Source organism: Mustela putorius, unplaced genomic scaffold (genome assembly GCF_011764305.1).
Source record: "Mustela putorius furo isolate JIRA1106 unplaced genomic scaffold, ASM1176430v1.1 tig00000056_pilon_pilon_pilon, whole genome shotgun sequence".
NCBI lineage: Eukaryota > Metazoa > Chordata > Mammalia > Carnivora > Mustelidae > Mustela > Mustela putorius.
The window spans coordinates 4,811,021-4,834,881 of NW_025421263.1; the positions used below are offsets into that span (position 1 = coordinate 4,811,021).

The following is a 23,861-nucleotide window of genomic DNA, read 5'->3' on the forward strand; positions in this document are numbered from 1 at the left end:
ATTCTGAATCCAAGAGCTCACAGTGTACTTTTAATGCTTTCAATTTTAAACTGTAAAAAAGCAAAAAACAAACAAAAAATGAACCAAAGCAACCCAGCTCATCATTATCTATGTTGATTGCAGCACCATTCTTAGGCTTTTTCAGCGAAGACTTACATTTTAATCCATTTGACAGCACATTAAGTACTGTGCCATCTTCAATGAGGATTGGGAACTCTGGATGTTTTAATATGCAAAGTGGAAATTCCAAAGAGCAAGATTTTTATTTACTTTCTATGCTTGCTAATTTTTTAGAAGTAATTTTAGTGCAGATGCATTTTTCCCCTTTTTTTCTTATCTCTGCTATACCTCAGATAAGAAAAGTTCAGATGCATTTCCAGTAGAGATTTGTTAAGTTAAAACAAACAAAATCTTAGAAATTAGAAGAAAATACCATATATTGTGTTATCAAAAAAGTTTTGTGATTACAAGTAATAATGATTTGTTAATAATTAAACTTTGCAAGGAGACAGCAAGACAAAGCCACAAAAATTTTCATCCAAAGAAGTTTACTAATCACGTTAACTTTTGTTTCCTTGTGCACTGTTGGTGGGAATGAAAACTGATGCAGCCACTGTGGAAAACAGTATGGAGTTTCCTCAAAAAGTTAAAAATAGAGCTACCCTATAATCCAGTAATCACAGTGCTTAGTATTTTATTTACCCCTACAATACAAAAATACTAATTCAGGGATATACATGCACTCCTATTTTTACTGCAGCTTTATTTACAATATCCGAATTATGGAAGCAAAGCAAGATCCCATTAATAAATAAATGGATAAAGAGAAGGTGGTATATATGTATGCAATGGAATATTATTTAGCCATAAAAAAGAAAGAAATTTCTCCTTTTGCAATAACATGGATGGAGCTAGAGTATATAATGATAAGCAACATAAAGCAACCAGAGAAAGGCAAATATCATAAGATTTCACTCTTATGTGGAATTTAAAAAACAAATCATATGAGCAAGGGGAAAAAAAGAGAGAGACAAATAAAGAAACAGACTCTTAACTATAGAGAAAAAACTGATGGCTACCAGAGGAAAGAGGCTATGGGGATAGGTGAAATGAGTGAAGGCGATTAAAGAGCACACTCATCTTGATGAGGACCAGGTGATGTATAGAATTGTTGAATTGTATATTGTACACCTGAAATTAATATCACAGTGCATATTAACAATACTGGAATTAAAATTAAAAACAATTAAAAAAGAAAAGTATTAAAAGTAATTAAAAAATACTTAGGCTTACTAATCCTTGAAATTTAAATTGATTTTAGCCATACTGTCCAGCATCTCCTCTTTCATCTCAGTTTTTAAATTTTGTATTTTGCTAATATCATTTATTTTTGCATGTAATTTTTTCACTGCTGACCGTAGCTAAAGAACACATTCACAATTTTAAGAATCATCTGAAATTTCATCTCATCTATGAAACTTCCCCTAACTCCCCTATGTAGGTAGAGTAGATCATTTCTTCCTCAATTCTCTTGCACCATTCAGTTCATTCTTTATTCTAGAAACTATTACTTGTGATATGAGTATTGGTTTAGGTACATGTCTCCCCCTCTTGAAACATAAACTATGTTAATACAGATTATTTATCTTTGTGAGTCCAGAATCTGAAACAGTGTCAGAGGCATGATAGATGACACAAACCGAAAATAATTATTACATTCAGATATTCACAGACCTGTAACCCTGAAACAAATAATACATTTTATGTTAATAAAAAAGACAAATAATATTAACACAAGTATAATCTTTTAATACATAAAAAAACAAATATTCTGCAATACTTTCTGCTCTCCCCACCAAATACACATAAAGATACTAAATGTTGTTTTTACTTTATTTTTTTCTAAGACCTGAACTCTTTAGTGTACCCAGGAGAAGCCATCTAATTTCCAACAGAGACATAAGGTGGCATTGACATTGAAATCACTATGTATATTAAGCCATCACACTAGATATATTAGATTGATGTCTACAGTGCCAGGTTTGATATGCTCAGGCTATATTGTTAAGTTGACTTCATAAACACTTCCCAAGGAAAGATGTACCAATCTGGAGTACAGATTCTCCTGGCTCACACTGTCCACAAAACTGCAATAGTTGGAGTAGACTTTATTTCTCTGGATGGAGCAGAGGGTAGCCATGGCATAGTCCCGGCTTCCTGATTTAATTTTTGCCATGTAAACTGGGAGACAAATAGGGTGGAGGACTTCAGAATCCAGTGTAGTGGACAACAACATATGCCATGGGAGCTAAATGATCCCTAAATCCTAAATTGAATATTTAATTAAGAAGTCATTACTGTGGGGACACCTGGTGGTTCAGTCAGTTGAGTGTCCAACTCTTGGTTTTGGGTTAGGTCATCATCTCTGGGGTTTTGGGATGGAGCCCTGGCTTAGCGGGGAGTCTGCTTGAAAGATTCTTTGCCTCTGCCCCTCCCACTAATGTTCATTCTCTTTCTCTCAAAATAAATAAATAAGTCTTTAAAAAAAGGAAGTCATTACTATCCCTTACTATATGCCAAGATCTATAAAAAAAAATGCTGAATGATAGTGAATGTATCTTCTTTTTCTTTATTTTCTTTATTGTTTTACTCTTTTTTAGTAGTTTCTTCCACATTCCTTCTGGCTCTTGCCTCCAGAGGTCTTTTCTCTTCTTTAAGAGAAAAGGTCTTTTCTCTTGAGCTGGCTGTAATAAAATAATTGTCATTTTGATTTATTTTCATTATTTATTCAATGAAAATTAAGACCTGATCAAATTGATATCCTGGAGAGTTGCTGCTTCCCTTATGATTTTGAAAATAAATACACCACTTGAGCATATTAGGCTCTTGTGTTTAAATATTTAACAATTATTTCATTCACAAGTCAACTCCTCTTCTCAGCTAGACTGCTTTCCGGTGTTCTCCAAACCCATTCCTTCCAAACCTTATCACCAAACTTGTTATTGAGCCCAATTCTCTACCTCTCATACAGTGGGCAATGTGTGAATACATACTTGTGTAAATATCTTCAAAATTGGTTCTTGTTGGCTGAATACAGGTAAAGATAGTAGTAGATTCTAGGTTGGTTTATAATTGTTCTGACTGAAATTTTCATGGAGGCATGGAGGGATTCTCCTTAAACCAGACCAAAGCACCTTTGACATCAAGGTTAAATCTTGAAAGGTAACCAAAGACTTGATAATATAAGAGTGTCAGTCTCTTCAGAAGAATCCCACAGAAGAAAAGGGAGAAATCGTGCATTTAGAGACTTCATGAGTGGAAGAAACCCAGGAAATCAGAGGTGTTTAGGACTTTAAGAATGGCTGACCAATAAAATACCTCTCAGAAAGGTGACCCATGGGAATGAACTCTGCTATATCTAGGGTGAATTAATGATAGGACTTGGGATGTGTGAGACTGAAGTTAGGCTGTATAGGGAGTTGCTATCTGACTAGGTGTGTCTCCGTCTCACATTGTACATATGAGTTATGGTTCATGGCCAGTTAAATTGAGAGTTTTTAAAACCATGCTGACTCCAGACTATTGTGCTAGCTCTCTATTTTGCTGAATTTAAATTTTAGAATTTGTGCTCTGAAACCCTATGTGGCTTGGATTTGGTCTTACTCTAATAGCTAGTCAATTTCTCCTTTCTCTTCATTTTCAGTCTTCTTATGGTTTATGGTAGATTTGTATAAAAATAGCTACCATAATTTATTATCCTATGAATACTCTTTGCCAGTGTCTTTCCACACTGAGCTTGTCTATGTGACCTGTTGAATAAAGGTGTATTAGCTAACTTGAAAGAGATTACGTTGGAAGTACTTGCACACTGGAGCTCACCCTCTTCCTGAAACTCTTGAAACTCAGAGTTCTTGAAACTCTTATGTGTGGAAAACTATGCTCCAGTTAAATGTCAGTGTGAAAGGCCATCTTTGGTAATACACCCCCCAGCCACCATGCCAGCTGAATGCAATGCTTAGAGAACTCAGTAGAGATCAGCTTATTTTCAGGGTGTCACAGAATGCCAGACCAGATCAAAGAACCACTAGAATGACCTACAAACTACAAAATAGTGAACTAAAGAAATGGTTGCTGTTTCGAGAGACTATGTTTGGAGCGATTTTTTTTTTTCCAGCAAACGTTAACTGATAAAGAAAATGATATCTAGACTTGGGATGTTTCCATAACAACAACAACAACAATAAACATGTGACAGTGGCTTTGGAGACCATTCTGTGCCAGAAGCCATAAGACATTTTGTGAAGTCTGGAAGATTGGCAAGCAAACTGCTAGTGGAGAATGGAAAGATTGTGACATGTATGAGATGATCTTATGAAACAACTCACAAAACTATTTCCTGGTGTAATCTGGAAGATAAAAACTGTGGACATTGGCAAGATAATTTTCAGGAGGACTTTAACATTTCTATTGGATTCTTTTAGTTGTCTGTGATAATTCATAGGAAAAGAAAGATGAGCTAAAGAAAGAACTGATTAGCTTGCAGGAAGAATTTATGTAAAACATGAAGGACCCAGGATGCACTAGATTAACTATTTCTCATTTGCAGTCTCTCCAGCCAGTAAGAGTCCCAGTGTAAATTAAAACCTAAGGGTGTTTTGAAAATTCAGAACACTTGCAATAAAACGTGACTTCTGTATCAAGATCAAATCAAGGATATGACTGTAAAATCTTTGTTAGGACTCTAAAAAACACTTATGGTGATATCTAGTGGACTTTCTCAGTTAGACCAAAGCACTTCAAAGGTTCTAAATAACATTGCCTTATCAGCAGCCCAAAGTAAAGAAAGGCCTGTATTGAAAATAACTGTGGAAATTACTTTTGTTAAAAGATGTATAAAAAGCACACACATTTTTTTTTAAGATTTTATTTATTTATTCAACAGAGGATCACAAGGAGGCAGAGAGGCAGGCAGAGAGAGAGGGAGAAGCAGGTTCCCTGCTGAGCAGAGAGCTTGATGTGGGGCTTGATCCCAGGACCCTGAGATCATGACCTGAGCTGAAGGCAGAGGCTTAACCAACTGCACCACACAGGTAACCCAGCACACACATTTTTGAAGGAAGTTGTATCCATTTAAGATTTCTTAGACAGAAACTGAGTCACTTCAAATAAAAAAGAGTCCTCTGGACTTTCAAATTTCTATTGGAAGCAGTCTTAGAAAACTACTCAACTGTCAACCAGGGACATTTACTTTTTACAGAGAAGAATATCTCAGAGGGAGGAACCAAGAGCCAAGAGCTAAGAGTCATGGAAAAGAGACTGCTTACAAAACGGCAGGTTAAATTTCTATTGTACTCCCAGTGCCTCTTGATAGTGTCCTCTCACACTGCCTTGGGGCTTGTCATGTGACTTCCATTAGTGGATGTAGCATTAGCAAACTTGATCTAAACAAGTACTCTTAAGAGTAATGGGCCCCTTCCTTGTCCTAATTTTGGATCTCTGCTTCCTCTGTGTAAGGAAGTGTAGCCAGCCTATTTAATGAGTGAAATTTGGCATACTCACCCTTGTCACTCTACATGTCCCCACCAATCACTGCACCTTGGAGTGAGGTTCTATTGAAATACTGTGTCATGGTCAGCTATCTTTCTAATACATGGGACACTTCTGAGGAGATAAGTTAGAACCACCCAGGCAATCTATAGAATCATGAGCTAATAAAAGGTTATCATTTGAAACACTAAATTTTGGGATAGTTTTTACACAGAATAAGCTCATTGATGAACACCTTGTCTAAGTCACTTATCATATTATATTTCTCGTTTTAATCAAGGTATAGTTGACATAAAACATTACATTAGTTTCAGATATACAATGCGTGATTAAACAAGTTTTATGTTAGGCTATGATTATCACAAGTGTAGCTACTCTCTGTCACCACAGAACACTATTACAATAACACTGACTATATTTGCTATACCTTGTATTCCTGTGACTGATTTATTCCATATCATATTATATTTTAATTAACTGCTTAGAGGTCTAGAACCCCTATTGTACTATCATGACCATGCTTTAGTAAAGCACATCACATCTCAGTCACCTTTTTATCCCTAGCAACTGGTATATTGTCTGGGAGATAATCAGGATGGGAAATGTGATTGCCCTTGAAAAATATAAAACTGATTATGTCACTTCCCTAATTAAAATTCTAAGCTCTTTGTGCATGCATACAAAATATTCAATAAATACTTTTTAAAAACACACGTTAAGCTTTTAAAATGCCTTTTTGTTGACAAAATTAATGATTCATCTCTAACTTCCCCAGCTCTAAGATGACTGTTGAATTCATGAAAAATTTATTAACAGCTAATATATATCTGGCATACTATGTGCTAACATTCTAATAAGGGAAACAGGATTTTAAACAAATGCAAATACAAATAAAAAATAAGTATTACTAGCATAATAATGAGCATATATATTGAATACACAGACCAACCTAAAGGAGCACATCTCACCCGAAAGGAAGCACAATGCTTCAGCTGTGTTCAGTTTTGCATTATGAGGCTGTACTGGTTGGGAAGAAATAGTGAGAGGAGAAGCAGTTTTGGCAGAAGAAGCAACATGGGTAGATCCCAAGTGGCAGGAAACTGCAAGGAACAGAGGGGTATAAAACATTTTCTTTGGTTGCACTGTAGGGGTAAGAAGGTCAAGTGCAATTCTTGGTTAGAGAGGTGAGGCAAGGACAGATTATGAGAAACTGCTCCTGACACCAAGGGGCTTGGGAACATGCCAGTGGGCTTACTTGGAGAGGAAGAAGCAGAGGCATGCCATGATAAAATGTCTGTGTTAGACTAAACAGTTTCAAAGTAGTAAAATATGGTGGAGGTCATATTGTTTTCCATCCATCCAGATGTAAATGCTAGAATAAATGGAAGGAGTATTATGGGTTTTGTTGCCTTTTCCAAATAAAAAAATAAAGACTAAAGATTTTTAAGCATGCACATCAATTCAGCAGTGTTTATAGTGGAATGAATCTAAGTTCTCCCGGGAGAAGGGAAGTTTTGTTGATGAATTATCCTTGTCAAATGCTTAATGCCATGGTGTACACCCAATGACTTAATTCAAATTTGTTGATTCTCACGAAGTAAACATTCAGTAACTTTATATTTGAAATTCAATATGTTTTTCTGCTTACTCTCCAGGCATAGAGAGTGTTTAAATTGTACAGATTTTTAGTTCTGATAATTCTATAGAATTATCTATAGAAAATTCTTCCTCAATTTCAAACTGCATTTAAAGTGAACACATCATCTGTGACTCTCTAAAAGGTTATTCCCAGAGTTCATACCAGAATTTATTGTGCTTTGTTTGTACTATTGTCATTTTGTTTAAACATGGTCTTCACTTTCTACCACTTTGTATTTCTTTTTCAACTGAAAAATTCAATCTTAAATATGTTGACTGAAATCGGTAGTTTAATGAAACTAAGAGGTTGGGTCAGATAGAAGGTCTATTGCCACAGCTAGATAAAGAGAGCACTTGCCTTCTCAAGTGTAACTAATGACCACTCTCAACACAGAGAGAAGTGATTTCAAAAAGAGCACTGCAAATCTTATCTTTATGAATAGGAATGCCTAGCCATTGATAATGCTTTGCAATAGACAGCCCTGCTAAACAAGTCTTCAGATGCCACTATTTCTTAACAGGGAGAGTTTTTTTTTTTTCCCCTCCTCCCATCTAATAAAGCTAAGTTCACATGTGCTGAATAGTGCTATCTGAAGTGTTGTTACACAGGGCTGAATAACACGGTATAAAGCTGACATCCCTCAGGTAAGATATCATCATCATAGGTACAGTCTTATGATTATTAATTGCCCAGGAATCTAGCTCCAATATTTAGGAATCAAAGAAAGGAACAAGTAGAGAAATTTTCAGTGGACAAGGAAGAGAATATGTATATGGCCAGAGATGGGGCTTGTTGGTAGATGGGTGAAGGCCGGGGAGATAAAAACGAAAATCTCTAAGGGCAGAAGTGTTGAGGTTGAATCCTAGAGGTAGGCCAAAGGAAATATAATTCTTCTGGCTTAACTAGGCGTTGAGGCAAAATAAACAGGAGACGTTTTTATGTCTTATGCTAACTATCATACCTACTATACTGAGAAGGATGCCAGAATATAACGGTGAAGAAATACGTTGAAGACTTGTACATCTTCTGGAAAGTTCAGCTTTCAGACTCCCACACTCCTTTCACTGGATCAGTTACATCTCTTTTGAGTTACTGGAGCATAGCTTAATTTAGATACAGTCCCTGTCTCAAGTCAGAAATTCTTTGGATCAAATTTTATTAATCTGAGGTCTGTGAGTAATGGACAGTTTTCGAATATCTGGGAAGCAGAGTGGGGATTTTTCCTTTCAGGTCACTTCCCACTTTGATGAAAGCTGCCTTTCTGGGGACAAAGTAATATGCATATCTTTAATAGAACAAGGCAAAATAAAAAGCAGGAAGAAGCAAATTTGAAAATATAATAGCTTAACATAAATTATGTCGTTCAGGTATGGTTTTTATTTAAAAGAATTAAAGAGCATCATGGGACGGACTGGTCCAATAATGTAGGGCACAATTATCATCACCTTTGGAATACTTCATCAACAGCAGTTCTGAGTTGGGAAAAAAAAATACAACTTTGCTTTCCATTATAATCATGATTATCTGTTTTTGTTTACATTAGCCTGGATTTTATATAAGAAAATACTAATAAAGAGGGAGTATTTGGGGGGTATTTATCATCTAGTTTTTAATTCAATTTACACATATGATAGAAGACAAAAGTTACCCATTCATTTTGTATGGCAAGGTATTTGCCAGTTAGCACATGAAGTACAGGTGAGGGTATCTTTAATTAGTTTATCCTGAAAATACATCAGATGGCGTAAAATATTTCTATCAGAAGAGGCTCAATTTTCAAGTCCTTGAGCATAACAAAACTTTGAATTTACCTCTAAAAATCCCTGTTGGTAGCACATGTCACAAGACTATTTATTCTCTTCCTAAAGAAGGAAGCCTACTCTCAAAATGAAGTCCTGGTTACAACCAAAGTGCTTGTGGGTTGGGGCAGAAGAAGAAAATGAAAGTTTCTGCCAGATCACAACATACAGTTAAAAAATGCTGTTGTTTTTTATATGCAGATGAGTCAGGTCAAGGAAGAAATGGTGCTTATGACATTTCAGATCTGTAACTGAACCAACTTGAACTCCAGGTGTTCCTCTGTACAGCAAGCTGCTGCTTCTTCTTCTTCTTCTTCTTCAAGATTTTATGTATTTATTTGATAGAGAGAGAGCAGCAGAGGGAGAGAAAGAGAAGGAAAGGGAGAGGGAGAAGCAGGCTCACTGCTGAGCAGGGAGCCTGATGTGGGGCTCATCCTGGGATCATGACCTGAACCAAACCCAGACACTTAACTGACTGAGCCACCCAGGTGCTCTATGGCAAGCTTCTTGTTTCAATTCCCATTTTTAGTAAATACTTGTTGAATAAATAAATAAACTGCAGAGGCCACAGATATTAGTAATAATTTTTATGTTCTATAAAGACTATATGTTTTATGTTCTATAAAGGGTGAGATTTCCTTCCTAAACATTTTCTTTTAAAGATTTTATTTACTTATTTGACAGACAGAGATCACAAGTAGGCAGAGAAGCAGGCAGAGAGAGGAGGATGCAGGCTCCCTGCTGAGCAGAGAGCCCGATGTGGGGCTTGATCCAGGATCCTGAGATCATGACCTGAGCCGAAGGCAGAGGCCACTGAGTTACCCAGGTGCCCCTCCTTCATAAACATTTGATGGAAATCACCAATAGAACTAAATGTGCCTGATGCTTTCTTGGTGGGAAGATTTGTGATAAGAATAAACTAATTATCTTTAGTGGTTGTAAAGTTATTCAGATTTTCTTATTTATTTTGTGTCGATTTTGGTTAATTATAATTTTCTAGGAATTTGTACATTTTATCTAAATTATCAAAATTGGTAGCTTAAAGTTGTTCATGATATTTTCTAAAATGCCTTTTCATATATAGAGAGAATTTGAGTGATGACTGTACTGTCTTTTCTGATATTGGTAATTCATGTTTCTTCTTTCTTTTTTTTCTTAATCCATCCAGTTAAAAGTTGACTAAATTGACTGATCTTTTAAGAGAATCAATTCTCTTAATTTGTTTATTTTTTTTCTATTTGACTAATTTCTATATTTTATTATTTCCTTCCATTTACATTGGTCATTAATATACCTTTGTCCTTTTTCCTAATAATTTAAAGCTGCAGATTTCTCTCTGAGCACTACTTTATCAAGAGGAAAATTTTTTGATATGTTGTATTTTCATTTTTATTTGCTTAAAAAATTTTAAATGTCTCTTATGATTTTTTTTACCCATGAATTATGTAGAGCTTAATTTACAAATATTTGAAGTTTTCTAGAGATTTTATTCTTATTGATTCTAATTTTATTCCACTATGACCAATGAACATATTGTGCAGGATTTTCATCCTCTTTTAGTCTATGGAGACTTTTCTTTAGCCCAACATGTGGTTTATCTTTTTTTTTTTATTTTTATAATAAACATATAATGTATTATTAGCCCCAGGGGTATAGGTCTGTGGATTGCCAGGTTTACACACTTCACAGAGTCTCTTATGGTTTGTCTCCCTCCCGAGCCCATCTTGTTTCATTTATTCTTTTCCTATCCCCAAGCCCCCCACGTTGTGTCTCCACTTCCTCATATCAGGGAGATCATATGATAGTTGTCTTTCTCTGATTGACTCATTTCGCTAAGCATAATACCCTCTAGTTCTATCCAACATGTGGTCTGTCTTAATGAAATACCATAAGCACTTGTAAAGAATAAGCATTCTGTTGTTACTTGGTATAGAGTTCAATAAATATCAACAACATCGACGCTGTTCAGATCTTCTATGCCTTTACTGATTTCTTTTTGGCATAGTTCCTTCACCAATTTTTGAGAAGGCTACTAAAATCTATAATCATTAATATAGTTTTATTTATTTTTCTCTTTAATTTCTATCAATTTTAACTTCATGAACTTTTCATTTCTGTTGTTAGGTATGAACCCATTTGAAATTATGTCTTTCTTATTAAGGAACTCTTACCATTATGAATTATTTCTCTTTATCTATGATAATTATCTTTGTCTTGATATTTTTCACTTTATCTGACTTTAATAAACTCACTCTGATCCCCTTAATCTTATTGTTTGTATGGTATAATTTTTCCCATCCATTTTTCAATATATCTATTTTATTTCATAGACTAACTATGTGCTGAAGAAAAAAAATGTTTTAACAGAAACTTTTTTCCTTCTTCATTTTTAAAGGCTATTTTCATGAAGGTATAGAGCTCTGGGTTGATAACTTCACTTTCATCACTTTAAAGATGTTCATCTGTTCTCTTTGTTCTCTATTGTTTTCATGAGAATTCTTCAACCATTTGAATAATAATTGTTCCTCCATATTTAACATGTGATTTTTCTCTTATAGATTACAAGATGTTCTCTTTATCATGGCTTTTCAAAAGTTTGTCATGTAACTAGGAATGTTATTCTTTGTATTGACATTTACTGAAAATTTTCAAATATGAAGATTCTGATCATTCACCAAATTTGGGGAATTTTGAGCTATTATTTCTACAATGGTATCTTTTGCTTTGTTCTTTCACCACTCCCCTATGGAGACACCAATTGTACCTATGTTACACATGCTGATATTGTCCTACCAATTACTGAGCATCTCCTTATTTTTAAAATGTTTTTCTCTATCAGATTGCATAATTTCTATTGATAGATTTTCAGGTTTACATAGTCTTTCCTCTGTCATCTCCATTCTGCTATTAGATTCATTATTTGAATAATTTTATTTTTGGCATTATATTTTTCAGTTCTATCAATTTTATTAGTTTCTTTAGGTTTCCTATATTTCTGTTTGGATTTCTAATCTTTAGTTCTTTGGAGCCATAATTTATTTTACATCCTTGGGCACAGTTTTAATATCTGCCTTTAATGCCCTGTCTCCTCATAGTAACATTTGGATGGCCTGGGATCAGTGTCTGTTGATTTTTTTTTTTTCCCTTGAGGATGCATTGTGTTTTCCTACTTCTTGATAGGTTAATTAACTTGAACCTGTAAATGTTATATGAGAAGATTTTGGATTCTGTTATATCTCTCCAAATCAGTGTAGTTTTTTGTTGTTTGGTTAAGCAATTCATTTGGTCTGTTTCAAATAACAAACTCACTCCTAGGCAGCAGCATACATCTTTGTGCACTTCTTCTAGCCTTGATTATAGTGATTGGACACTGACACATACATGGTGTAGATGTCAGCGAAGGACTTAGGCAGAGTTTCAATATAGACTTTGAGCCTGTCTTCTTTTGGGGGATTTGCCCTTATTTTCCAGTGATTCTGGCTACCCCAAGTCTTGTCTTCTGGTTCTTCAACCAAGAAATATAGTAGATTTCTTATTAATTTTTTTTTTTTTTAAGAGAGAAAAGAAGAGCACATGAGTGGTGGGGGAGAGGCAAAGGGAGAGGGAGAGAGAATATTAAGCGGACTCCACATACAGCATGGAACCAGATAGGGGCTAGATTTCATGACCCTGAGATCATGACCTGAGCTGAAATCTAGAGTAGAATGCTAAATTGACTTAGCCATCCAGCAACCCCACTCTGCCTGTCTTCTTTTGGGGATTTGCCTCTCATTATCTAGTGATTGTGGTTGCCCAAATCTTGTCTTCTGGCTCTTCAGCCAAGAAATATAGTGGATTTTCTTCCTTGTTGTTTTTTTTTTTTTTTTTTTAATTATTTATTTATTTTAGAGACAGAAAGAGCTAGAGAGAGAGAGAGTACAAGAGAGGTAGGGAGCAGAGTGGGAGGAAGGCTCCTCACTCAGCAGGAAGCCCAATGCAGAGCTCAATCCCAGGACTCCTAGAGCATGACCTGAGCTGAAGGTGGACACTTAACCAACTAGAATCATCCAGGTACCCCAGGATTTTCTATTACATTTTTAACTGTGCTTCCTGGCACAGATTGTGAGGGTCCTTCAGAGTAGAAGCCCTAAAACAAAAATGGAAAATGCACCCAATGTTCCTTCTTTCCTCCTAGTTGTAATTCCCCTCTAAAATTTGCTGCGGCCTTCTCCTTCCTTCCCCTCTCCTTTTTGCTCGTGTTCTTTGCTTTCCAAAGAACTTCCATAGTTGTTTTGATAAGTATTCCAGCATGTTTAGTTGTTGTCTGAGGAGGATCAGTCTAGCAAGAGCTAACTTGGCCATTATTAGAGGTGGAATGCATAGAATTGATATCCCAGAAAAAAATTACATTTTCTTTAGAAAGAAGAGAGGTCTGTCCCCAGAACAAATGTTTTGGAAAGCACTTAACAATTACTTAATTATCTTGTTTTTTAAGATTTTATTTTTAAGTAATCTCAACACCCAGTGTAGGACTTAATTTCACAATGCTGATATCAAGAGTCAAGGTTCTACTGACTGAGTAGAACCCCAGCTACGGAGAGTGAGCTTCCCCTACCTGAGCAGCCTGCTGCCCTTCAGCCGCGAGCCTCCCACGATGAACCCCGTGGTGGCGCCGCTGTCCTGGATGCTGGGTACCTGGCTGTCAGACCCGCCGGGAGCCGGGACCTTCCGACGCTGCAGCCTTTCCAGTACCTGGAGGAGGTGTACATCTCCCACGTGGGCCAGCCTGTGCTGAACTTCTCGTTCAACACCTTCCACCCGTACACGTGCAAATCCATGCACAGGGAGTGTGGCTTCATCTGCCTCAAGCCCGACAACCAACAAGGTGGCCTTCCTCAGCGCCCAGAACACAGGCATCGTGGAGGTGGAAAACGGTTAGGTGAACAGGCAGGAGCTGTGCATCACGTCCCACTGCATTGCCAGGATCTCCTTCGCCAAGCAGCTCCACGTGGAGCAGATTACCCGAAAATTCAGGCTGAATTCTGAAGGCAAACTTGAACAGACGGTCTCCATGGCAACCACTACCCAGCCCATGACTCAGCATCTTCACATCACCTACAAGAAGGTCACCCCGTGACTTTTCGGCTTCTCCATAGTCGCTCACAGCCTGTGCGGATGTGGCCGCTGGCCTCGTGGGCCCCAGAGTGCTGCAACGGGTTCCTGTAACAGCGTAGAAAAAAACAAATAAAAGGCCTTTATTTAAAAAAAAAAAAAAGTTTCTACTTTTTTACTCTAAAAAGGCCAAGGTTCTACTGACTGAGTCAATCAGGTGCTCCCTAACTTCTTGATAAATGTTTTTTTTTGTCAGATACTGTGGTAAACCTCTCAATTCCAGGTTCCTATAGTCACCATCATGCATAGGACTGAAAGCTGATGGTATCTGCATAGGACTGAAAGCTGATGGTATCTTAGCCAAGCTGTAACTTCCAATAAACAGATTTGGGGTGAAAAACCATAAATATTTTGCTATATTATATAAAATGCTTCTATGGGTGCAATTAATGTAAAATAAAAACTACTCCAGACAGAAAGCTGAAGACACTTGAATATACCAGGGAAAATTACCATGTCAAAGATCAGATGACTAGTACTTAACAAATACCTACAAATTTCTTACATTTCTCAGTACCCCTTTCGACTATGTTAGGTTTATTTAACTAATTCTGGAAAATGAAATGGAAGTGCAATGATACAAATCTCTTCTGAGCCAAGGCATTTATGAGTTGGTGAGCTGCCTCTACCTCTATCTCCCACACCCTGGGATCCGGGAGACTGCATACTCTATGTGACATTGGATTTATATTGAAGAGGGTTGCCTGGCCTGTCATGGATTTTGCAGGAGCAAGAATTAAGACTTTAGTTTATTTTGCCACTGAGATTTTGGTGTTTTTCTACTGTGTCAGCTATTTTTAATTTTTGAATATACCATTCTACAGTTTAAATTCCTATTTAAATTATAATTAGCAACCTTTTCATTAAAGTTGCCCTTGGAGAATTTACTGAAAGTTTACTTTTTATTTTAACTGCATTTTTTTTATTTATATGAGCTTTCTTTTTTTCTCTCTTAAGAGTAGTCAATTTTTGCATTGAAAAAATGAGGACAAGAGAAAATATTTTTACATTTTGGACTCTTAGAATAAAATGCATTTCCAATAGAATACAAATTGCATTCTCCTATTATATCATTGATCTGTCTAACTTGTTCATAGCAAGGAAGTTTCTAAAAGTCTTTATGCATTAATTTAAGGTATTCGATTATTAAAGTGCTGACGGCTTCTAAAGCTATGTTATAAAAGTCTTTGTATATCTATTTCAATGTTTTCGAACACAAAGTCATTCAGAGTAAAAGCAGAACAGAAACAGTCTTACTTTCAAAATGTTCCTATGCTAATGCAAAATCTGGTACCAAAGGCATAACTTTATGGAAAATTTTGATCAAAATGTACATTTTACCAAGGTGTTACATTGTAATCTACACATATAATTTAGGCCAAATCTTTCTCTTGTTGCATTCCTTATTCAGCTCCATCTGTCTCTTTTCTCTCAAACTACCAGGTCTTATCAACGGAGGAGTCCCATCACTGCTGCTGTTGCCATGAGTCTATAGATATTTGACCTCAGAGTCTTCCTTTCCCATGGGCTCTTGATGTTCTATGGTGTACAGCCAGGCTCGAGTACTGAAAAATTACGTGATGGATCTAGAACCTCTTAACATCTTAACCTTAAAGGAATTACTGGTAATTAGTAAATCATACACATCAGAGAAATGTCTAAAGAGCACTTCTAAGGTGACAAGCCCAATATCAAAACCCTCAACCTATCCTTTGGTTATGTCTTCTAGGTACCATCCATCCAATTTTACACCCAGGCAGCCTTGACATTCTCTCTTACCCCACACAGTTAGTCACTTCACAAGTCTTATCAATTTTATCTCAAAATATCTCTCAGGTGTGTGCCGTTCTTTCCATCTGTACTTGCAGCCTTCCTTTTCAAACTACTGGTATAACTCTCCTGAGCAACTGTGACATGGGACAATCTGGTCCCAACAGTCTCCTCTGCCTCACTCAAATTCCCACTTCAGAATTTTTTACCCAAGGTTTTAAAGTGCAATCATGTCATCTCCCTGTTCACAATCCTCTTAAAATTTTCCTTTGCTGTTATGAAGAACAAAACCCATGATATAGCATACAAGGCTATTAGTCTGCCCTCCATGACCACTCTGGTGTTATTCCACACTTACCTCCCCTCCTGCTCTCTGTGCTCAGTCTTGATGATCTTCTGGGTCTCAGTGCCATTCCTTTGGCCTTGGACATTCTTCATCAGGTTAAAATTCACTTGTCTTTCAGGTTCTGGCTCAAATGAAACTTCCTAATAGGTCACAATGTTACATCTTTTCTTATCCTTTCATAATTTTTCTTCATAGTTTAAATGAAGATTACATTTATGCATTTACTTCTGTGACTTCTTATGGTAACCTCCATAACCAAAGGGGCTGTGGCTAGTCAAGCTCTTCATTTCATCCCTAAAACTTAGTACTTTCCTTGTACTTAGTTGGAGCCCCAAGGATATATACTTCATGAGTGTATGAATATACAATTAAATGAACAAATAGAATTTGTAATTCCAAAAAAAATTTTTTTTTTAGTGGCTGAAAGACAACTTTATTATTTTTATGTACAGAAAATCAAGCCGTGTCCACTCAGCCCAGTTTGGTGGCCAGTTCTTTAGCCTTTGCCTTTTCCAGCTTGGCGATGTGAGCCACCAACTTCGGACGTTGCCTCCCCAGTGGCGGAGGATCTCGTCGTATCTGTCATTGTAATTGGTCCTGATGGCTTCTACCAGCTTTGCCAGAGCCCCTTTGTCTTCTGAGTTGACCTGCGTGAAGGTGACCGTGGTGCAGGTCTTCCTGTGGACCAGATGCCCCAGCCTGGCCTTCCCCTTGATGATGCAGTAGGGAACCCCCATATTGTGACACAGAGTGGGCAGGAACACCACCAGCTCAATGGGGTCCACGTCGTGCACAATCACGACCAGCTGGGCCTTCTTGTTTTCCAACAGTGTGGTGACTGTGTTCACCCTGGCTCGCAGCACGGGGGGGCCTCTTGGTGAGGACATCCCCTTTGCCGGCATCTTTCTTCTTGTTAGATTATCTGGTTAGATCTACTTAATAGAAAATGAAATGCGAGAATAACAGAGTGCTGTAGTATTATCTAAGCCTAGGAATCAATGGTAAGAAATAGTAATTAGAGAAGCTTTAATTGCAGATCTCCCCAGTGTAAGTGGGAATTCCAGAATGAACCATTTTCTTACTGAAGTCCCATTTAAACATTCAAACTCATTTTTTTCGTATTATAACTGCCTCTGTTTTCCAAATATTATTTGTTTGTTTTTGTTTTGTTTCTAGTTTACTTGTATGTAGAATTTGTAGTATTAAAGAAAAGTTAGCGTCATTGATTATGATGTCCGGTAGTTACATTTTCAAGAAATAGCTTAGGACTAGAAAAGTATGCACTTCACAGTACATTTCATACAAAATAATCTACCATATTTCCTATATTCATTCTATTCCCAAATACCACCTTTGTGGTAATGTTATGAGAACCATTATTTTCCAAGTCAAAACTAACATACCTCGTGCTTCACGTGTTTGACAAACTCATTCGAACGTTTTTCCTTTTGAATTTTTACTTAAAAATATGCTTTGTATTTTGAAAAGAAACCAAAGACCCATCAAACTTTCACCAAATAGAATTTCTACAATTGTTGCTGCAGAGGAATAATTAGTGTGTTTTACTTATTGCTGTTCTTAAAGCCTTCATTCTCCTTCTGGTTACATTCGCCAGATTTAGGTTCCTGCTGTTTGGGTCTATATATGAAATGCTGCTCTTAACGCAAAAGATTTTTGGGTGTTGGGTAACTGAAGTGCCTGAAAGTCAACAGGCTTGGGAACTTATATCTCAGAAGACTTATGATGTCCCTTTGGCTACCAACTTGGAAGTGCCAAAGAGTATCTTTCTTGAGCTGAAAGCACTTTTCCATTAGGAATAGGAAGTACTGAATTGATAGTACAGATGAATGGTTTCCAATCCCATCCTGTGACCTGTAGGGCACAAGCCCCACATTTTAGTGACTTAATGAAGATGAAATGAGTGTCTTTTTAATACATGTATTTTAATACTTTTCTCATACTGAGTGATTTGGTAATTCCTCTGAAAACTTAACAAGCAAATACTCTTTATTTTCATTTCTAAGAATGTATCTACAATCAAGGATATTAATTACAGCCTTGTCAACAGAAGGAAATAAAATAGACTAACCTAAGCGAGAAGGAAAAAAGAAAAGGCAACTGGTTTAGTTCTTTACCTCTACTCAGAATGGGAGGGAGACTCTGGGGGCTGTGTCTCCTCTTAGAGCTCAACATTCTCTCAGATCAACTGTTCCAAGGTTTCTACTGGGGAAGAGGTTATTAGCAAGCCCTTTTGGTTCTCACATTAAGCTAAGTCCTCTTGTTCTTCATTAGTTTAAAACTGGTCTTGTGTTCTCCATCTGGTAATTTTTGTCCCAACTCAATTGGTTCAGAAGTCTGGTGATTAGTTGTCATGCTATTTATTAGATTGTGTCAAAACCCAAAAGTGTTGATAATCGGTGATCCCCAAGATATAAAATTAAGTGAAAAAATAAGGGGTAGAGAAGTAGGTATCATTTGTACTGAACAGGAAGATTTGCATATATTCTTTTATATTCATTTGATATCACTGAAAGTTTATACTGTTGATGCTCCTGAGGGGAAATTTCAGGCAAAGGAAAAGGAATAGAGAATGCCTTATTTTTCACTATATACCCTATAATTATTTGTCATTGTAAAACTCTGTGCATGTAGAACTTTTTCAGAAAAATAAGTTAAAATATAAAATTTATAAAAACATAATATATGCATTTCAATCTGCTCTTTGGAAGTAATGTGATTAATAAGACTCCGAGATAGTACTTACTGAGAAACCTGCTATGCCAGGCTCTCTGTTAAGCATCATGATGACTCTCTCATTTCAACTCTATCAACCCTATTATGTAGATACAGATTTTACAATTGTAGATGAGGAACTTGGGCCCAAAAAGGTGATTCACACAAGATGACACAGTATTTATCAGAGCAAACATGTAAACTTAGCTTTTGTAATTCCAAGGTGCATGCTCACTTCATTATATCACACGGGAGTTCAGTCTTAAAACTCATTTTGTTTATTCACCAGGAAAAACTGAATTGAATTAATAAATGGTGGCAAGCCTAAGCACTACTGCCCTGCCATTGGGTGCCTGAGATTTGTATAATGCATGTTGAATTTGTTATATTAAGGCTTAGAAAATCCTTGGGTAACTTGCAATAGATTTAGTAATGATCATTTTATCTAGTCCATTTTATCTAAAGTCCTCCTGCCCTGCCCCCCCCCGCTTTTTTTTCTGAATCAGGCAACTAGCTCCCAGAAGAAGCACTAGCAAAATGGAGCACAAGATAGGTAAATAGTTTATCATTCTTAAATCATCTTGTTTGTGGTATCACAAGGACATATGTGGCTTTGTTTGGGGGGCTTACCACAGAATTGGCAATGTGAGGCCACCACTAAATCACATGTTGTATTTATTTCACGTTTTAATTTAGAATACACTGTGTTTCTCTTGGTATATTACTGAACTCTAGCCCACGCTATGTTACAGAATTTCCTTTGAGATTAGACAATTCAATTCTTTATCACTTCTAGCTGATGACCTTGGGCAACTTAATCTTTCTATGCCTCAGTTTTCTCATCTTTTAAATGGGGATAATAAGAATACTATCTCATAGACTTGTGATGAATATTATATGAAATAATAATAAAATAACAATGCCTATGAAATAATAGGCATGTAATGCTGAGGTTGCATAATGTTTAATAAGTCTTACCTATGTATCATTATGATTTTATCCTAAAAATCAGTTTTTGTTTTTGTTTTGTTTTTTAATTTATTTTTTATTTTCAGCATAACAGTATTCATTATTTTTGCACCACACCCAGTGCTCCATGCAATCCGTGCCCTCTATAATACCCACCACCTGGTACCCCAACCTCCCACCCCCCGCCCCTTCAAAACCCTCAGATTGTTTTACAGAGTCCATAGTCTCTCATGGTTCACCTCCCCTTCTAATTTCCCTCAACTCCCTTCTTTTCTCTATCTCCTCATGTTCTCCATGCTATTTATTATGCTCCACAAATAAGTGAAACCATATGATAATTGACTCTTTCTGTTTGACTTATTTCACTCAGCTAAAAATCAGTTTTATATTTGCTTAAGACTTTAAAATTGTGATAGTCCTGCTTTCATAGGAAGGATAATGTGAAAAATCTTAAGTGGGTAATTATGTCAAATGGATCAAATACTGAATAAATTACCATCCATTTATAGCTCCTTTAATGGGACTTTAATGTATTGTGAACTCAAACCAATTTGGAATGTTTCATTTATTTTTTCCTTTGTTTCTCAGTTTGGTTAAATCAAGAAAGAGTTTGGGACGCCTGGGTGGTCTGTCAGTTAAGCTGCTGTATTTGGCTCAGGTCATGATCCCCGTCCTGGGAATGAGTCCAGTATCTGGCTCCTTCCTCAACAGGGGGCCTGCTTCTCTCTCTGCCTCTGCCTGCCACTCCGCTGCTTGTATGCTTGCATTCTCTCTCTCTCTCTCTGACAAATAAATAAATAAATGTAATCTTTAAAAAAAAAGAGAGAGAGAAAAAAAAAAGAGAGAGAGAGAGCTTAAAACATTTTAGTCTTGGTCAAAGTTTGGATGATAATATAAGTCATGTAGTTGTGAAAAAATTGGACATATTTTACAATAAAACTTTCCATTTGAGTTTATTGTATTATTGTAAGCATATTCATAGATTTGGGTTCACAATGAGCTGAATTGCTCTCCAGACAAATGTTATGGATTTCTTTCCCTCTCTCTTTTTTTTAAAGATTTTATTTTTATTTGACAGACAGACATCACAACTAGGCAGAGAAGCAGGCAGAGAGAGAGGAGGACGCAGGTTCCCTGATGAGCAGAGAGCCTGGGCTCAATCCCAGGACCTGGGATTATGACCTGAGCCAAAGGTAGATGTTTTAACCCACTGCGCCACCCAGGTGCCCCTGGATTTATTTTTCTAATTCTGTCATATACACTGCTTACCCTTCTGAAGGGGAGAGGGCAGCTAAGTTTTATTAAGGTCATCAATTTCCCTCTAAAATGGTCTGGTAGAAATATTTAAATATTAGGTTTTTGAAGTCTTTAATTTTTCACTAAATAAATATTATTATATTCATAAATCTCACATGTTACTTTATTATATTATATATTATATTCATGCATTACTTATTTTGAGATCATATCTTAGCTACAATTCTCACTTAATTTAATGTTGTATTAGGAATTTAATTTTTAATCAATGTCTGCAATTTTTGTCTTCTTTTTTATTCAGACTTATTCTTTACTATAATATAAGAGATATAATTTTTGTTAATTACTGGCATATAATTGCATACAATAAAGTGCCAAATTTTAACTATAATGGTGAATTAATTTTCAGTAAATGATAAACATGGGTATGTGAAATGTATACACCTGTGTGATCATTTCCCAGTTAAAATACAGAAAACAGCAAGCTTTCAGAATGCATGTTTTCCTCTTACCTCTTCTCAGACAATCTCTCCTTGGAAAGTTAAATATTATTCTGACTACTGTACCCATAGATTAGATTTGTCTATTTGAAAACTTTAGGTTAAATAAATCATATGGTATATACTGTCTTGCGCATGGCTTCTTTTGTTCAACTTTATGTCTGTTAGGTTCATTTAAGTTGTTGTGTGATACCTATTTATTTTTTTTCATTGCTGGGTAGTAGTCTGAGAGTGTGTGTGTGTGTGTGTGTGTTTATTTACATTCTCCAGAATGTTTATTTATATTTCTCCAACTCACTGTGGATGGGTTTTTCCAGTTTTTAGTTATAAACAAAATTGTTATGAATATATTTCTATATTTTTTGACACAACTACTTATTATTGTTGAACATATATGTAGGAGTATAATTGTTGAGTTGTAGTATATGTTTGTGTTCAGCTTGGTACATGCTATATATGGGATGTGTGTGTCCCCCCAAACTTTTTAATATATTGAAATCCTACCCCTCAAAATGACAGTGTTAAGAGGTGGGGCCTTTGGAAGGCAATCAGGATTAGATGAGTGGTGAGTCATGAATGGTGGGTGCATATACTAATTTATATTCCCATCAGTAGTTTATCAATTTTGTAGATTTTTTTAAAACATTAGCTTTTGATTTTATTTTTTACTTTTCCCTAGCTTTTACATTTTCTATTTCATTCACTTCTGGTCTGATATTTATTTATTTCCTTTCTGCAACTTTGGGTTAGATTTATTCTTTTCTTGGGTTCTTAGAATGGAACCAGGATTATGGATTTTAGATCTTTCTTCCTTTCTCATGTAAACATTCAAAGCTATAGTTTTCCATCTAATCACTGCTATAGCTTCATCCAATACATTTTTATTTTTATTTTCAGTTGTTATATTTTATTTTCTCTTTCTTTTTGATTTCTTCTTTAGCCTAGAAGCTATTTAGTCTATGTGTTCCCGAAGCGAGCACAGCCTAGAAGTTATTTAGAAGGGTTGTTTAATTTCTACATATTTTATGTATTTCCAATTTTCTTTCTGTTGCCAACTTCTAATTTGATTCAGTTGTGGTCAGAGAACCTACGTTGTATGATTTCAGTCTTTCAAATGTATTTAAGCTTATTTTATGTCTTCACATATTGTCTATAATAGAGAATGTTCTATATGCACAAAACAAATGTATTCTGTTTTCTGTAGGGTAGAATGTTCCATATATATTCCATATATAAGAATTTGGTCAAGTGGGTTGATAATGCTGTTCAAGGGTTCTATATTCTTACTGATTTTCTGTCTAGTTGTTATGCCATTTCTTGACAACAGAATATTAAATTTCCAGTTGTAAAGTTGAATTATACATTTCCCCTTTTAATTTGTCATTTCTCACATCATATATTTTAGGGATCTGTTTTCATATAATCATGTACTTATAATGGCTATTCCTCCTGACACATTGCCCTTTTTATTATTATGAAATAGCTTTCTTTCATCCTGTCATATTTCTTGTTTTGAAGTCTTGTTTTATATTAATGAAGTCACTCCATTACTCTTATGGCTAATGTTTCACGGTAAATATTTTTCTACCTTTTCTTTTCAACTTATTAGTCTTTGATTCTAAAATGTACTCTCCTAGTCAACATTCTGTTCTCAGAAAGTAGCATAACAGCCATTGATTGTTAGTTATTCTTCACTCTTGAGATTTCAACAAATGAGTGATCATTTCTTTGGAATTTTTTAAATAAAGTGCTACTGAAAGGGATGGAATAAGACGGGGTAGAAAACATAAATAAGTTCCCAAAACTTTGGGGAGTTGTATTTCATAAAGTTTGGAGAAAACTAAGTATATTAAAAGCAAAAAGTCAAAATACTTAGTATAAAGTTAGTTAAATATTAGTAATTCAAATGAATAATTAAAGAAGAACAGACCAATAATTGTACTCATTCATGATGCAGAATTTTTTGTATGTTTTATTTAAAGCTATATCGCCTTTACCCAGAACTGTGTTTGGTCCAGGGAAGACTCTTAATAAATGCATTTTGGATGAATGAAGGCAGTCCTTAAAGAAACCTTTTAAAAGAAGAAACTATAGAAATATAACCAAGAATAAATATTAGCGAATTGTTAGAGGGATGCTCAAACATTACT

At 35.8% G+C, this 23,861-nt stretch overlaps 2 pseudogenes; one reads left to right on the forward strand and one right to left on the reverse strand.

Moving 5' to 3' along the window:
• LOC101672401 overlaps positions 1-14,103 on the forward strand; it is an 89,350-nt pseudogene extending 75,247 nt beyond the window's left edge.
• Positions 14,104-16,723: 2,620 nt separating this feature from the next.
• LOC101672692 lies at positions 16,724-17,317 on the reverse strand (annotated as a pseudogene).
• Positions 17,318-23,861: the final 6,544 nt, after the last annotated feature.